The sequence below is a fragment of the Chelonoidis abingdonii genome, chromosome 14 (genome assembly GCF_003597395.2).
Source record: "Chelonoidis abingdonii isolate Lonesome George chromosome 14, CheloAbing_2.0, whole genome shotgun sequence".
Classification (NCBI taxonomy): domain Eukaryota; kingdom Metazoa; phylum Chordata; order Testudines; family Testudinidae; genus Chelonoidis; species Chelonoidis abingdonii.
In genome coordinates, this window is record NC_133782.1 from 300120 (window position 1) to 316274 (window position 16155).

General features: G+C 55.5%; 1 protein-coding gene across 3 annotated transcripts in view; it reads left to right on the forward strand.

Moving 5' to 3' along the window:
- SLC35H1 (solute carrier family 35 member H1) overlaps positions 1–15505 on the forward strand; it is a 66006-nt gene extending 50501 nt beyond the window's left edge. Inside the window, exons 11-12 of one of the 3 annotated variants that reach the window (XR_004375781.2) lie at positions 10544–10749; positions 15040–15505. The gene's annotated coding sequence lies outside the window, so the exon portion shown is untranslated. Of the gene's footprint in view, positions 1–10543; positions 10750–12574; positions 12643–15039 lie in introns of those variants that run through there. The other 2 variants (XR_012656970.1, XR_012656971.1) reach the window with 2 other exon arrangements.
- Positions 15506–16155: the final 650 nt, after the last annotated feature.

Here is a 16155-nt window from a genome sequence, read left to right on the forward strand (position 1 = left end):
AATTCCTGTCTGGTGGCAGCGATATCAGATCTAAGCTGGTAATTAAGCTTGGAGGTTTCATGCTAGCATCTTATGTTCTGAACTCTAAGGTTCAGATCTGAGTAGGAAAGCTATGATACTCTCACAGTATTCTTGCCAGCAAGTTAAAGAAGTACAGGTCTGTCGCATCTTAGGCGGGGGTTCCGTTTCGCGGTTATCGCGTAAAGCAAAAACCACGTATAGTCAAAACCCCAAGCCCTTTAAATCCTGCCTGCAGCTCCAGCGGTGGGACCGGGGGTTGGGGGGCAGGGCATTTAAAGGGCTGGTGGAGCCCTTTAAATGCCCCCCGGTCCTGCTGCTGGAGCTGTGGGGGGGATTTAAAGGGCTCCACCAGGATTCCTGCTGTGGTGGGGAGCCCGGAGGAGCCCTTTAAATCCTGCCCGCAGCTTTGTTAGCCGGGCTGGGGCTGGCATTTACAGGGCCCGAAGCTCCATGGTGACTGGAGCCTCGGGCCCTTTAGGTCGCCCCAGGGGCTTCCATCCACCTCTGCAGCTGGGAGTCTCCTGGGTGATTTAAAGGCCCTAGGACTCCCAGCCACAGCTGGTGCCCTAGGACCTTTAAATCTTGAGGTCACGCCTCCTGCGGCCACGCCCCCTCCTGGACTCTAGGCCTTTCAGCGTAAACATGTTAAATGCACGTAAGTTGCGAGAGACCAGTATGGATTCGATGACTGACTATAAGGTGAATAGAAAGCTGGCTAGATTGTCAGGCTCAGTGGGTAGTGATCAACAGCTCCATGTCTAGTTGGCAGGCGGTATCAAGCGGTGTGCCCCAGGGGTCGGTCTTGGGGTCAGTTTTGTTCAACATCTTTATTAATGATCTGGATGATGGGATGAATTGCACCCTCAGCAAGTTCACAGACGACACTAAGCTGGGGGGAGAGGTAGGGTCCAGAGTGACCTAGACAAATTGGAGGATTGTGCCAAAAGAAATCTGATGAGGTTCAACAAGGACAAGTGCAAAGTCCTGCACTTAGGAAAGAAGAATCCCATGCACTGCTACAGGCTGGAGACCGACTGGCTAAGCAGCAGGTCTGCAGAAAAGGACCTGGGGATTACAGTGGCTGAGAAGCTGAATATGAGTCAGCAGGGTGCCCTTGTTGCCAAAAAGGCCAACAGCATATTGGGCTGCATTAGTAGGAGCATTGCCAGTAGACAGAGGGAAGTGATTATTCCCCTCTATTCGGCACTGGAGAGGCCACATCTGGAGTACTGCGTCCAGTTTTGGACCCCTGACTACAGAAGGGATGTGGACAAATAGGAAAGAGTCCAGCGGAGGGCAACGAAAATGATTAGGGGGCTGGGGCACATGACTTACAAGGAGAGGCTGAGGGAACTGGGGTTATTTCATCTGGAGAAGAGAAGAGTGACGGGGGATTTGATAGCAGCCTTCAACTACCTGAAGGGAGGTTCCAAAGAGGATGAAGTTTGGCTGTTCTCAGTGGTGGCAGATGACAGAACTAGAAGAAGCAATGATCTCAAGTTGCAGGGGGAGGTCTAGGTTGGATATTGGGGAAACATTATTTCACTAGGAGGGTGGTGAAGCACTGGAATGGGTTACCTAGGGAGGTGATGGAATCTCCATCCTTAGAGGCTTTAAGGCCTGGCTTGACACAATGATTTAGTTGGTGTTGGCCCTGCTTTGAGCAGGGGGTTGGACTAGATGACCTCCTGAGGTCTCTTCCAACCCTAATATTCTATGATGGGGTCAGTTGCTCCCCATCCCTACAGCAGGTGTGGCAGGGGCAGTGAGAGCTGCTGGAGGAGCAGAGGGGGCAGAGTGAGCCATGCTGGGATGCATGTAACTGATGGGAACATGGGAGATGCTGGCCAGTTTGCACCTTGCAGTGGGGCAGACTCACCTGACTGTCAGTACAGAGAGCTGGCAGTGCTGTCACTGCCCCACGCCCCGTAGGGTCAAAGCCTTCAGGCTGGCTGAGCTGCAGACTGCTGGGGCAGGGGCTGCAGCACCGATGTGATTAGCTCTGCTGCTGTCACCGTGTCCTCCCCTCAGGGGTGCTCATTGCACAGCTCCCCCCAGCAGAGCTCACTGACTGCTTTATTTATCGGAGCTGCCCATACTAGGGGATGGTAATTGGCACCTGTATTAAACAGCCTGGTTTCAATTACTGCCCGATGCAGCTCAGGCTCTCTAGAGCAGGGAAATTAGGCTGGGGGAGGGGAGCTGTGCTTGCTTTCTCTTGCTGTCCCCACCAGATGCTCCTTCCACTGGCTCCCTCTAGGGCTGATGCAGCTTGTGGGATTCTTGCTCCTCTTTTCAAACAGTGTCTGTCTCCTGTGCCTCGCCAGGGCCACCCAGAGGATTCAGGGGGCCTGGGGCAAGGTGGGGGAGCTGTGGCGCTTGTACTCACCCGGCGGCGGTCTGTGTCATCTGCGGCATTTCCGCGGCGGGGGGCCCTTCAGTCGCTCCGAGTCTTTGGCAGCACTGAAGGCACCCCCCCACCCCGCTGCTGAAATGCCACCGAAGACCCGGACCACCGCCTCACTTTTCCCCCATCTGGACAGCCTTGTGCCTCGCTCATGTCAGTTATGGGCGGCAGGGAAGCTGCTTGACATCCACAAGAGTAGCCAGGAGCAGCTGGCACTGGGCTACAGTTCTGAGGCTGCTCCCCTGGAGTCTCACGGGAGGGGCTCCTGCTGCGGGGCCTCTGAAGGGCTTGCTGGAGGGGCTGCAGAGGCAGCAGCAAGAGAGTGAGGCACAGGCCTTGCTGCCTGATTCTGGTCATGCCATTCTCCTTGCCTGATGTCCCTCCCCTGCTGCACATCTCTGGCAGGCTCCTGCTGCATTAGTGCTCCCCCTGCTCAATGGGCTCAGCCCTCTCCTGCTGTCATCCATCATTTCTGATCCAATAAATTACAGCACCATTAAAATGCAATAGGAATTGTTTTCTGTGTTTTAGAGACACAAGCCCTTAAATTTCAATTTGTTTAGCAGATGATGAATGGAGAGTTGTGGTCCGTGCTGGAGTCACATCCAGCAGGGAGGGGAGAGAGCTGTGGAGTGCAGAGCCTCTGCCACAGCCTCTCTGTTTCTCCCCTTTATGCAGTGAAGGGCTGAGGATGGAGCCCAGGAACCTTGGGGCCAGCCAGAGCCTGCTAGACTGAGTCTGTCTGACTAGGGAGCAAGCTGGGGCCTTTGGATAAAGTGGCCCAGAACACCTGCTTTCGAGTGATAATGGGGACCCCCAACCCAGCGCGTTCCCATGGCCTGTGGGGCAAGGAGAGTGAGGGTCAGTAAAGCAGGGTTTGTGCCCCCTAAGTGTCTGCCACATGCAGGATGCTGCACAACATGCTATGGCTGGAGGGAGCGAGGGCTAGTGAGCTAGAGCAGGTGGGACAGGGAGCCAGATGTGACGAAGTGGGGGTTTTCTTGGGGTTTTCTGTCTTTTCCAGGGTTTGCATGCACAGGGGGTAGCACTCAATGTACCTGGGTGTTACTGGTTTAACGAGGTGAGGGGAGAGGGAGTTTGTTGTTACAGAGGACCGGAGAGGGACTCGGGACCCCATCCCAGGAGACACAACCGGTTCTGGCCAGTGGGAGGACAATGGGCTGCAGAGAGAGGTCCCCGGTGACCTGACCAGCCGGTTCCAGCCAGAGGAGAGCTGCGAGGAAAGGGGACTCAGGCCTTCCTGTTTACGACCCTGTTTACCTGGAGAGAAGACAATGGACTGAGGCGGGGCTTGAGGCCGGGGATATCAGAGACCCAGCTGGGAAGCAGGGGGGCTCGGGCTGGCGAGGGGAAGCAGGCAGAGCCCACCTGGATGCAGGGAGACTGGGATGTGCTGTTATTGTGAGAGGCCAGGCCTGAGGCCCTGAGAGTTTCCTGTGCTGTGTTCAACTCTCAATAAACCCTCCTGTTTTATGCTGGCTGAGAGTCACTCTGGTCTAGAGAACAGGGTTGCATCAGCCCCTTTGGGGGTGAAGAGGCCCAGGGGGTCCAGAGTGCGTGGACTCCCGGAGGGGGCCCACGGCAGAGACAGACGTGCTAAGGCTCAGAGAGGTGCGGCTCCAGGAGGTGGAGGGGCCTGACCCCGAGAGAGAGTGGACCCCCGAGAAGGGCTGTCTCACTGAAAGGGGCACCCCCCACGGACCGCACAGGGCCAAGTGTGAGCACGATCTGTGAGTCCATGACACCAGGTTGTCTGGGTTCCATTCCTAGTTCTTAGAAGGGGCGGATGGGAGCAAGGACACCTGGGTTCTATTCCAGGCTGTGAGAAGGAAATGGGGTCTAGTGAGGCGAGGAATCACGAAGAGCCTGGGGACAAGAATCAGAGTCTGTGGGTGCATGAGGTAGTGACTCAAAATCTAGGTAAAAATTTCCAGTGCTGGGAAATGAAATGGGGGAGGTGGTCAAATGGCGACCGGCTGCATCGGGGGAAAGACAGAACAGACTGAGCTCATGCTGGCGAAGAGGGTAGGAGGGAGGTGTTCTTACAGATCTACGGGGAAAAGAGAGGGAGACAATGGGGCTGGCACGTTCATGAATGAGGAGTGGGGTGAATGGCACCTCCCTCAGGTGGTGGGGATGCTGAACTCCTCTACCCAATCTCAGTTAGAGCTTGTTGCTACAGGGCAGGTCGGGGAGCTCTTGGGAAATAGCCTTTAGCAATTGGGCGGGGGCATCGCCCAGCCAAGGGCAGTAAGGGGCACTTCCTGGAGTGCAGAGAATTCTTTTTGGAAAATCTTGGTGAGTTGATTGGGGAGGCAATGGCTGAAACAACAGTGAGGTGATAACACGCAGTACCTTACTGCTGAAGGACTGGGCTAACGCCAGCCCCCAGTTCCAATGCGACTCTGCTGGAGCCTTCTGGGGCAGCACGCTTGCCCGGAGCTGAGTGGGCCCAGCAGGTGTGAGTTCTGTCAGTGATGCTGGCAGCGTTCTTTATTAGGGATGTGTGCACATTCCTGTCGTGCCAGTGCCAATCTGCCTCTTGTCAATACTGGAACAAATATGAGGAGGAAAAAAAACCCAGTAAAGTGGGGCCTGCCTCCCACTTTCCCTACCACCACTCTTCCTGATGCCAGCACCCAGTGCTCCTGTCCTGCCCCATGCCCAGACAGCACCCCAAAACAAAAAGGACATGTGCATCATAAAATTGTGAGTTGTAGCAGGCAGTGGTGTCATAATGGGGGCTGGCTGGAACATTGTTAGGGTGTATTAGGGCATAACCATAGCCCCCAACCCCTTGCTGCCCACCTGACCCTTGTAACTCTAATGATTTAAAAGCCAATTGTATGATTTTTTATTTATTTATTTATTTTTTTGAGCCTGATGCATGCTATTTTAATGCTGGGGTCAGTGATACTGTCTCTTTCTGGTGTCCAGTGCAGTGTGGCACTGATCCCACGAGGGAGGGGTCTCCGGGTGCTCACCTTAATGTCAGTCTTGAGCCTCCTCATTCCCACTCTGCAGATGACCCTCAGTCCTGATCCCTAGCCCCTCATGCTGGGATGCAGCCCCCCCCCCCCCCCCCATCCCTGGGGTAGTTCTCTGACTCCCTATGGCTCTGCTCATCAGTTCTGAGAAGCAGCGTCCCTGCTACCCTGGCCTGTCCCCCCATTCCACTGGCTCTTGCAAGTGTGTTGTAGGCAGGCACATAAAGGGTTAAACAATGCTGGGAGAATCAGTATTTAATCCAGTGCTGTCCCTTCCAGCAAACTTAGATGGGGAAATTACTCCCCCTTGGAGGCAGCTCCTCTCAGGAAATGGAAATGCAAGAAGACTGGGGATTAGGGTGCCTATCACTGGAAATGGGTTTCTTATCATGTGCCTAAGCTGAATTGGTGGGACAGCCTCTGGAAATGGAATTGCCTGCCTAGCTCTGTCTTTCTGTCACTGCCTCCATTCTCCCCCCTGTGCTCCTCCTGCCTCCCCAGCTTTTCTCTGGCACTGGCAGATTCTGTGTGCTGCTGCCTAAGTGGCATAATTGTAACTGAGAGAGGGGGGAAGATGAATGGGTTGCAAACTCTGAGTCGATCGGAGCCTCCCCAGCCTGTGAGAACACCTGTGCTAAAGATATTTAATATTCAAGAGGGTGAGACTGAGAAGACCTTTCTCACTGCTTGTACCTTCCCCTGTGGGATGGCTATGGCCAATGACAACCTCCCTGCCCCGCAGCTAATCCCTGCCGGACAGCTATGGCCATTGACCCCTGGCTCAGTTCTGACTCTACAGGGACAGCTATGGCTGTCTACGAGGGATGGCTATGACCCAGGGACCACTTAAGGTATAACTTCACTGGCGTGAGTAGAATAGAACCAGTAACTGACCACCCCTCTAAAATATGCTGCCCCAGTTCATACCATTCAGCAGAGCCTACACCACAGGCGGCCCCCAGCCGGATGCTAACCCACTTGGACGCAGCCCCTCCCTTGGGACAGGCCAGCATGAGAGACTGCTGCAAAGAAGGCTAAAGAGATGAAGATGGAGCTTTCCAAATAGATCAGGGAGATAAGGAGGAGAGGCAGGGCTAAGCACAGGCTGTCTGTCTGTCCATCAATACCCTATTTCTAATGTGCCCATTGCCATGTGTCTGCACCAGTGGTCTGTGAGAGTCTGAATGTTGGAGGTTCCTTTAGAACCAATACAGCAGCAGGAGCTGTGCAATGTGTAATCAGTTACAGCCCTGGGCCAAGGAGTTCTCGCCCTGCAGCCAGAAGCTGACATTACAGAGTAGGACGTAACCCATCAGGGAGATGTGGTGGCCCACGCTGCTAGAAGGCCTCCCACAGAAGATGGGGGCTGCAGGGCACAGGCATTGGAGGCTGCTGCTTGCATAGTGGGCTGAGTGAAGGAAGGTGTGAAATAATCAGAATGTAGAAGGCAAACTGGAAAAGTGGGCAGGAATGAGCTGGAGACAGTCCAGTGACTCAGTGGATGAAGAGTCCTGGCAGCATGAATGGCAAGGAGATAGCCAGGTAAGAGCATCTGTTGGGAGTTTGGGCTGAGTACGTGCCCAAGCAGGGCATGGACAATGATAAGTCCCATCCCCCAGCACCCTGCACTCAGCTGTGAGCTACTCAGCACCAGAGCCTGCCTGTCTCAGAACAGGGAGGGGCCTGTCTCTCCCTAGGCTCTGGCAAGGTGATGCTTGCATATGAATGTGAGGGAGGAGTGAATGGAATAGACTGTGCCTCTGGGATGGCCCAGGCCATACATCATGGGACTGCTCAGTCCCAGCTGCTGCAGTGACTCGGATCAGTGATCCAATCACTGTGTCAGCAGGGCACCCACATGGCCTGAGCTGTGCCCTGCAGTGACAGCACTGAGCACCAGGCCAGGACAATTGTAGTGTTTATATTCCCAGATTATATTAAACTAACTAGGCAACACATCACTACTGGGCAGAGTTAAGGTCTGTGGTTGCCCTGACTGTGCATTTCCACACTTTAGCATGTATGGGTGTCTTTCAAGTATAACCATAATTCTGCATTTTCTGGTTTATAACACTTGGGTTTGGGATAATTGCAACTTCCCTGCTGTATATTTTATCCTAAGTTACTGAGACCCACTCTCAACCTAAATGCCATCTGTCTGAGTCATTTCCTGTTTTATCTTAATTAAAAATGTTACAGATGAACAGCAAACAGGAAACCCAGCAAACATTTTACCATGCAATATTCATAGTGAATATCAGCCTGCAGTTGTTGTTTTATCTGAACCTTTAGGGCCAGATTTGCCAGGACACTCTGGCTGCTTTACCACACTCTAGGACAGCCTGCTGTAGTGTCCGGTTTTCAAAGATTAGAAAGTTGGCAACCCCCTCATGTGGCTGGCCTGCATGCTCCCCCAGCTACACAAGGGGGTTGCCAACTTTCTAATCTGTGAAAACTGGACACTACAGCAGGAGAGCTGGAATCTCCCTATCTCTTCCCTAAGGCCCTGCACCTGTCACTCACTGCTCTCCCCACTCCCTCTTCCTCCTCACTCAATCCTGTCCACCTCCCTCCAGCTGGGCTCCCACTGCTCTGAGGGTTAGGATGGGAACCTGCCTGCCCACGAGTTGCAGGTAGGAGGTGACTCCAGCTGAGCAGGGGCTGGCATGGGTTGATGACCCAGCTCTTCCTCCCTTGGCACCCCCACCTGTGGTAAGTGGACTTTTGGTGTCTGGTGATGAGTACACGTGACTGGACACTGTACAGGTCCTCTTTCAACTGGACTTACCAGTTGAAAACCAGACACCTGGCAACCCTAGGTTTACAGCTGCTTTGCTTTGCCATAGCAGCGTAAAGCAGCCAGAATGTGCACCTTTCCTCCTTCCTGCTCTTCTGAGATTCTCCTTGCATGCTGTCCTCCACATGCCTCGGTGTACCCCACAACTCCCACACCACATTCCCCAGCTATACCCCCATACCATTTTCCCCTCTAAGTTCTCCTGGGTTTGTGTGCACCTCACCCCCCCCACCCCAGTTTCCTACTACTAGTTGCACATTCTGTTGCGCAATCTGCTGCAACAGGTAGCTTTTGAAAGGAAACATTTTGCATTAATTACCGCTTTTGCTGTCATTTTTCATAGTTGAAAGTTTATCTATCAGCATAAAATAGTCTCCTTCAGAACCTTTAGCGAACTGAAGAAATGCCCTTTTTCAAAATTGCCACTGTCTCCCATTGTTTTCAATGGGTCTGAGGCTGGGGTGGGCAAGCATTTTGGCCCGAGGGCCATATTTGGGTATGGAAATTGTATGGCGGGCCACGAATGCTCACAAAATTGGAGGTTGGGGTGTGGGAGGGGGTGAGGGCTCAGGCTGGGGGTGCGGGCTCTGGGGTGGGGCCAGAAATGAGGCGTTCAGGGTACAGGAGGGGGCTCCAGCCTGGGACAGGGAAGTGGGGGCGGGGGGTAGGAGCTGTGGGTGTGGACTCTGGGGTGCAGGAGTGTGGGACCAAGGGGTTTGGAGGGCGGGACGGGAATCAGGGCTGGGGCAGGGGGTTGGGGCGCTGGAGAGGGGCAGGGGACAGGGTCTGAGCGGTGCCCACCTCAAGCAGCTCCCAGAAGCAGGAGCATGTCCTCCCTTCAGCTCCTACGAGAAGGTGTGGTCAGGCAGTTCTGTGCACTGCCCTGTCCACAGGTGCTGCTCCTGCAGCTCCTGTGGGCCGCAGTTGCCAGCCAATGGGAGCTGTTGGGGTGGCACTTGTGTCGGGAGCAGTGTGTGGAGCCCCCTGGCTGCCTCTGTGACGAAGTGGGGGGTTTCTTGGGGTTTCTGTGTTTTCCAGTGGTTTGCATGCCGAGGGGGTGGGACTCAGTGTCCCTGGGTGTTACGGGTTTAACGAGGTGAGGGGAGAGGGAACTTGGGACCCCAGCGACTGGTGACCTGGTGCCCCGGAGACCCAGCTCAGGAGTCACAGCCGGTTCTGGCCAGTGGGAGGACAATGGGCTGCAGAGAGAGGACCCCGGTGACCTGACCAGCCGGTTCTGGCCAGGGGAGGGCTGAGAGGAGAGGAGACCCAGGCCTTCCTGTTTACGACCCTGTTTCCCTGGAGAGAAGACAATGGACAGAGGTGGGGCTCGAGGCCGGGGATATCAGAGACCCAGCTGGAAAGCAGGGGGGCTCGGGCTGGTGAGGGGAAGCAGGCAGAGCTCACCTGGATGCAGGGGAGACTGGGATATGCTGGGCTGAGGGAGGCCAGGCCTGAGGCCCTGAGAATTTCCTGTGCTGTGTTCAACTCTCAATAAACTTTCCTGTTTTATGCTGGCTGAGAGTCACTCCGGTCTAGAGAGCAGGGTTGCATCAACCCCTTCGGGGGTGAGGAGGCCCAGGGGGCCCAGAGCGAGGGGATTCCCTGGGGGGCCCACGGCAGAGACAGACGTGCTAAGGCTCAGAGAGGTGCGGCTCCAGGAGGTGGAGGGGCCTGACCCTGAGATAGAGTGGACCCCCGAGAAAGGCTGTCACACGCGTAGGAGCTGGAGGGGTGACATGCTGCTGCTTCCGGCAGCCACGCAGAACCACGGCAGACGTGGCGCGGGGCAAGCCCCAGAGCCTGCTCCCTGGCAGGAGCTCGAAGGCCAGATTAAAACACCTGAAGGGCTGGATGTGGCCCCTGGGCCATAGTTTGCCCACTCCTGTTCTGAGGCCATACAGTGCCACTACTAAGATGCCTTTTCAAAATGGCTGCCAATTCCTATTGTTCCCATGAGACGGAAGCCAAGCTGCCCTCAGGAAAGCAAATGGCCCCTGGACTAGTTGTTGGGCGTCTGGTTTTTGACCAGAATGCTTGGTCAAAAAGGGACCCTGGTGGTGCTCGTCAGCACAGCTGACCGGGCCGTTAAAAGTCTGGTCAGTGCTGGGCTGTTCGGTGCTGGTTGGTGGGCAGGAGTGGAGAGGAACCCTCGGGTGGCCTGAGTCCCACTGAGAAGGGGGACAGGCCACTGGGAACATCTCTGCAGCAGAATATTGTTCTTTGCCCTCTGTGGACGGAGAAACTCTTATTTCTGAAGAAAACCAGGAAACATTGCCATTAACCCTAGAAATATTTCTTCCCTTGTAGCCCTGGTGCGAGGTTCCAGCGAGTGCTAATTGTACAGACGGTTTGGTGAGTCTGTGTTACGAAGAGGCAGAGGGCCAAAGCAAGATCTGAGGGACACTGCCTTTCATAAAGAACCCCTTCTGCATTCAGTGCGAATGCCTGATGCAGTTAACAGCTTTTCTTGTATGCCCTCAGACCAGTCACTCTGGGTCTGATGCGTCAACACGGTAAGTTTGGGGAGGGTGCACTGTGTTTCTCACACATACAGATAGGCTGACTCCTGCCTTAAGTGCAAAACTCAGCCCAGCCTTAACTGGGGAGTTGCAGCTGGTGCCGCTGTCAATTATTTCGGTAGGGCTGCCTTAGCCCTCTCTGCCGGCACTGGGAATTCACCACCAAACAGCCAGAGGGGAGACATTCAGAGCACTTGACGATTGGGCAGAAGGGAGGCCCAGCTTTTCTCAGCACTAAGCACTGCTTCCTGTGCTTGATTTGTAAAGTACTGAAATGTGTTCCCTGCCTAGGCATGCCCTCACCCACCCCCCTGTCCCCCTCACCTGCCCCTTGTCTGCCAGGGCTATGCCGTGGAGCTATCCATAGGTCCGTTTTGCACTGGGAAGGGGTGTGTTTCACTGGCATTCACCCTGGAAATGAATCATTGCCTGCCCGGCCTGTTTCCCATGCCCCAAGCCAGCATGTGCTGGCTCACTCCCCAGCTGGTGCCTGGTTTCATGGCAGTCTGCATGGCACAGGCCCTGTGTGGAGTGTCTGGTCACCAGATGCAGGCGCAGCTTGCAAGGGCTGGCCAGGGCCGCCCAGAGGGGGGTGGGGGGCAAGTGGGGCAATTTGTCCCAGGCCCCACAGGGGCCCCCACGAGAATATAGTATTCTGTAGTATTGCAACTTTTTTTTATGGAAGGGGCCCCCAAAGTTACTTTGCCCCAGGCTCCTTGAATCCTTTGGGTGGCCCTGGGGCTGCCAAGCTGAGAGGCCGGGGCTGCCAAGCTGAGATGCCAGCGCTGCCCCAGGCCTGGACATGCAGTGAGTCCTGTGAGCTGGGTCTGCCCAGTAGGGGGCACTGGGCAGGGTCAGGTATCTATCACTTTCTCCAAACTGACTTTCTTGTCTATATATCATTTGGGGCTAAAACTGATAAATCAAGGTGACTTTGGGGAGAGAAATATTTCGTGTTCCAGGATTTGCATAATCCTGGCTAGCGATATGATGATGATGTTTGTTAAAGACAGAACACAATAAATTAATACCGTTAAGTAGTTTGCTGCAAAATGCAAAGCAGGTAATTTACAGCAGGCATGAGCAACAGTGTCTGTGAGTGCAAGAGACTGGGGAGCAGGCGGAGCCACTCAGGCGAGCGATGGGGAGTCGGGCCACTAGGGCAGGGGTGTGGCACGAGCTGGCTTTGTCAGGCAGCTCACGCAGGGCTACGGGCAAGCCAGACCCATGCAGGGAGAGCTGGCTTCCTCAGTCCCATTCCCCCACCCGGCCACCCCTGTGGGCTCCTGAAGTTCTGTCCTGGCTCCTGTTCCTGGGGTATTCCTGCTGCTCTCCGCTCCTGTCCTAGTCCCAGGAAAGCAGCAGAAATGGGCTGCTAAGGGGGTGCCCTGGGGGAAGGCAGAACTCAGGGCAAGGGGCAGGGGCGGCTTTAGACATTTCACCACCCCAAGAAGGGCGGCATACCGTGGGTGGCGCTCTGTCGGTTGCTGGGAGGGCGGCAGGCGGCTCTGGTGGACCTCCTGCAGGCGTGCCTGTGGAGGGTCCGCTGGTCCTGTGGCTTTGGTGGACCTCCCGCAGGAGCCGTGGGACCAGCAGACCCTCCACAGGCATGCCTGTGGGAGGTCCACCGGAGCCGCGGGACCAGCGGACCCTCTGCAGGCACGCCTGCGGGAGGTCCGCTGGAGCCTCCTGCCGCCCTCCCGGCGCCCGGCAGAGTGCCCCCTGCAGCATGCCTGGAACTGCCCCTGGCAAGGGGTCCCCTGGAGGACAGAGGGTGCTTGGGTGACCGTTCTGAGCACCTGCCCCTTGTTTGCCTCAGGGCAGTGTAAGATGGACAGCCAGCTCCCCCCCGGGATACCATCGCAGAAACCTGGGCGTCTAGTTCCAGCCCCAGCCCCAGCCCCAGCCCCAGCCCCCTTCACGCCCATCAGGGCTCAGCGCACAGGATGGTTCATTCAGCAATGCCACTGACAGGCTGTGATGAGGAGGAGTGCTCTGGGGACTGGAGTGAGATGCGGAAAGCGAGTGACTTTGCCTCCCTTGTTTCCTAGACAGCTAAATTCTCTGCACATTGCCCTGGCCTTGCCTGACAGACCCTGCTGGAATCCCAATGCACTGTTTACCTTTGCAGCTGCATGGCTTTACGCAGTGGGAGCCGCTGCGCAGGGGCTGTAGCAGGATTTCAGGCTAAGTGGATCCTCGTTTAGGCAGGTGGCAGGGTTATAGCAATAGTGCTGGGAACCAGACAAGGGAGAGGGGCATCCAATGTGGGGAATCTGAACCATCCTGGTTCACATGGGGATCCTCTGTCTCCCAGCCCATCCTGTGCAGGGATCACCAGGGGAGTCGGACGGAGAGGCTTGGAGGCAGGAGGCATTCCAATTTGCTCCCCAACTGGAACTGACTGGCTCAGCTGTTTCACAGTGTGTCTACCTGCACAGTCACAGACTTTTGTCTGAGTGCAGCCCTCAGAGCCCAGATCTCAGAGCCTGCCTGGGCCTGAGGAGGTCTCAGTGCCTCCTGCTGACTTCAGACAGGAAGGCGTCACCTGGAGGGACCCAGGCATGAGCACCACTGATCCTAGGAACGTCTGCCCCCGCAGTCCTGGCTTCCAGCTGGGAGCAGTGCATGGCCCCATCCTTGTTCTCTTTCCCCCCCTCCTTCCAAATTCCTAGCTTTGATTGAGAGCCTGTTGGGGCAGGAGTAGGATTCACCTCATTAACACAGATTTATTCCTGTATAAACCTTTCCTCGCTTTATTTGCAAAGCACTCAGACTGCCGGCACTGCTGCTAATGACTCCATTTCCACTGGGTAGGCCAGGTGTGTGAGCACAAACATGATGAGTGTGGTGCGTGGCTGAGTGTAAGTGTGAAGCTGCAATGTGTGTGTGCGCACGAGAGTGTGTCATGATGCAGGCATGTGGGGTACAGTGTGTGTGTGCGCACACCATGGCGTGCTATCTGTCCATTACATGTGCTGCTGCTCACTAAGCCCTGTGCAGCTGGGCCGTGCTCTGGTCCCCTCTCTAAGGGGACAGGGAGGAGGGCTAAGCCTGACATATTTGTGTGTATTTACTACATGGTTAGATGGGCCCTGGCTGTGCCCAGCCAGTGCCATCACACGGGATTGGGTGTGTAAATAGTACAACCATATCACTGCTCCTACAGCCTTTGCCCTCAATCCTGACCCACAGCTCCCTGCTAACCCTGCCCTGGGCTCCCCCACTCCCCAGTTCCACCAAAGGGCCACCTTCTCACAGGAGCCCAGATTTTGCCTTTCCCACTGATTAAGACACTCCAGATCCAACCAGCAGGCAGGACTGGCTGGGGCAGCATTTCTGACCGTCAGCAGTATCTGTCCAGCTGGATGGAAGCTGTGAAAATGCAAAGAGACTCACTAACCAGGTTGTTGCTGTTGCAATTCATGGTTTCTTTTCCCTCTCATTCCCATCCAAATGTTAATTTTATGGAGGTCTTTATAAATCTTCCAGCCTTCCCCTGTCCATGGGCTACATAGATTTCATCTTGTTGAGAGGTGACACTTCTGGCCTTTGGTACCAGGCTAGCAATTTAATGTGCTGAGTGTAATAAAAACACAGGGCCGTATTAACTCACAATTACTCTGCTGCTCCTTCCTTAACCCTTTCCACACTGGTCTGAAAACCCCCTTGCTAAAGAAGTGCCTCACACACTCCCTGTGCAAGGTGCTTGAGCATGAGGGGCAGCAGCAGCGGATGGGTCAAACCGCCTGAATTGGCCCCAGGGCTGGAAGCTTTGGGAGCCAGCGTCTGCCCTCTGCAACCACCATCCCATTGAGGGACAGAAGGCACAAGATTTGCATCACAAGAGCCAAAAGCCAGCGTGTGGCCCTCTGAAGGCATGTCCCTGGGTGGTCTCCCCCAGCCTCTTTCCTGGAAGAATCACATAGCGCTGTTAGAGCCACAACTAGCAAAGGAAATGGGACCTGAGCCTTCCTGTCAGAGACAGGCATGGAATGAACATGCTGCCTAGCCCATCCAGGGCCCAACTCAGGCCACTGAACAATGCATCCTTATCAGCTTCCTAAGGGCTGAACATTGCACCTTCCCCCAAGGCCAGACTAGCGCCGCCGATCCATAGAGGGCAGTGTGCTGCAGGCCAGGCAGCACTTGTGGTGAATGTATGAGGTGTCTAGTTCACGCTGTCCTGCCCTGCCCCTCCATCCCCTGCTGATGTCCAGTGGTGGAGCAGCCAGAGGCCCCAGCACTATCCCAGACCCTTCTCCTCTAATGTCTCCCTTCCAGGACTTTGTGCCAAAGGCTTTTCCACTTCCCATTACCCAGCTAGCACCAGACTCCAGGCTCATCTGGATCCACCCTGAGCCCTTCTAGCCAAATAAAGCGCAGTTCTACCTTGCTGGCTGGGAACAGAGCCAGAGGGGCTGGCATTCGGGAGCACCACGCAGGCTGGAGCACAGCTCTTCTATTTCCTCACTGTGAAGGCTGCCCCTGGACGCTGCCTTGGCACACTTCCCTGTATTCTGGGCTTGGCTGTGGGCTGGCTCCTGAGCACAGCCCCTGCCATTGCTGGTCACAGGAATTTGCCCATTGGCAGCACCAACAGGTACGAGATATACAAACATTCTTGAGACTAATGGAAAGCTGCAGTTCTTCATCCCTTTTTGGCCCAGGACACCCATCCCCCTCCATCCCGCCTGGCTGTGGGTGACCCTCCAGGGCTGGGTGTCACATCCGTTGCTGTGTCCCTGAGGGGTGAGCCTGCTAGGGCAGGCATGGGCTCACTGTGTCTCTGCAGTGCTGATCACATTGCAACAGAGCCAGGCAGACAGCCAATGCCTGGCCCTCACCTGTGTCCTTGCTGGGCCTGTTTCTCTGGCCTCGGGTGCCATGCACCCGTTATCAGCACTTGCGTACGGCTGTCAGGGAGCCTGTTGGATCTTACTCATTTCTTAGCTCCATCCCTTGTGGCCTAGTTCTACCCTGTGTCTCACCCTTAGTAACTCCCCTCCCCCAGTGCCAGATACAGGCCACAGCTAGCCCCTTATGCCCCTGCTCAGCTGTGTGGAGTTAGCTGTGTTCATCTCCCCAGGACTCCCTCCCTGCTGGGAGGATCTTTATTGCCCTTCCCTGAACTCTTTCCAGTTTGGCTTGTGGCTTGTCCCAGCATCCTCCCGCTCCCCCTGCCTGGTTCCACCCCTCCCACAGGTGCAAACTTTCTCCAATTTCAGCCAAACAGCCCAAGGCAGCCCCAGCTCTCTGCTTGCCAGCTGGGGAATGCTGAGAAGACACTCAGAGCCCAGGGCCTGGCAGAGCACAGCCAGCTGTGGGTGAGCTCAGAGAGCTTTCTCACAGCCCTAGAGCTGAGCTGCTCAGGAAATGGGGCAAGGAGGGGCCATTGGC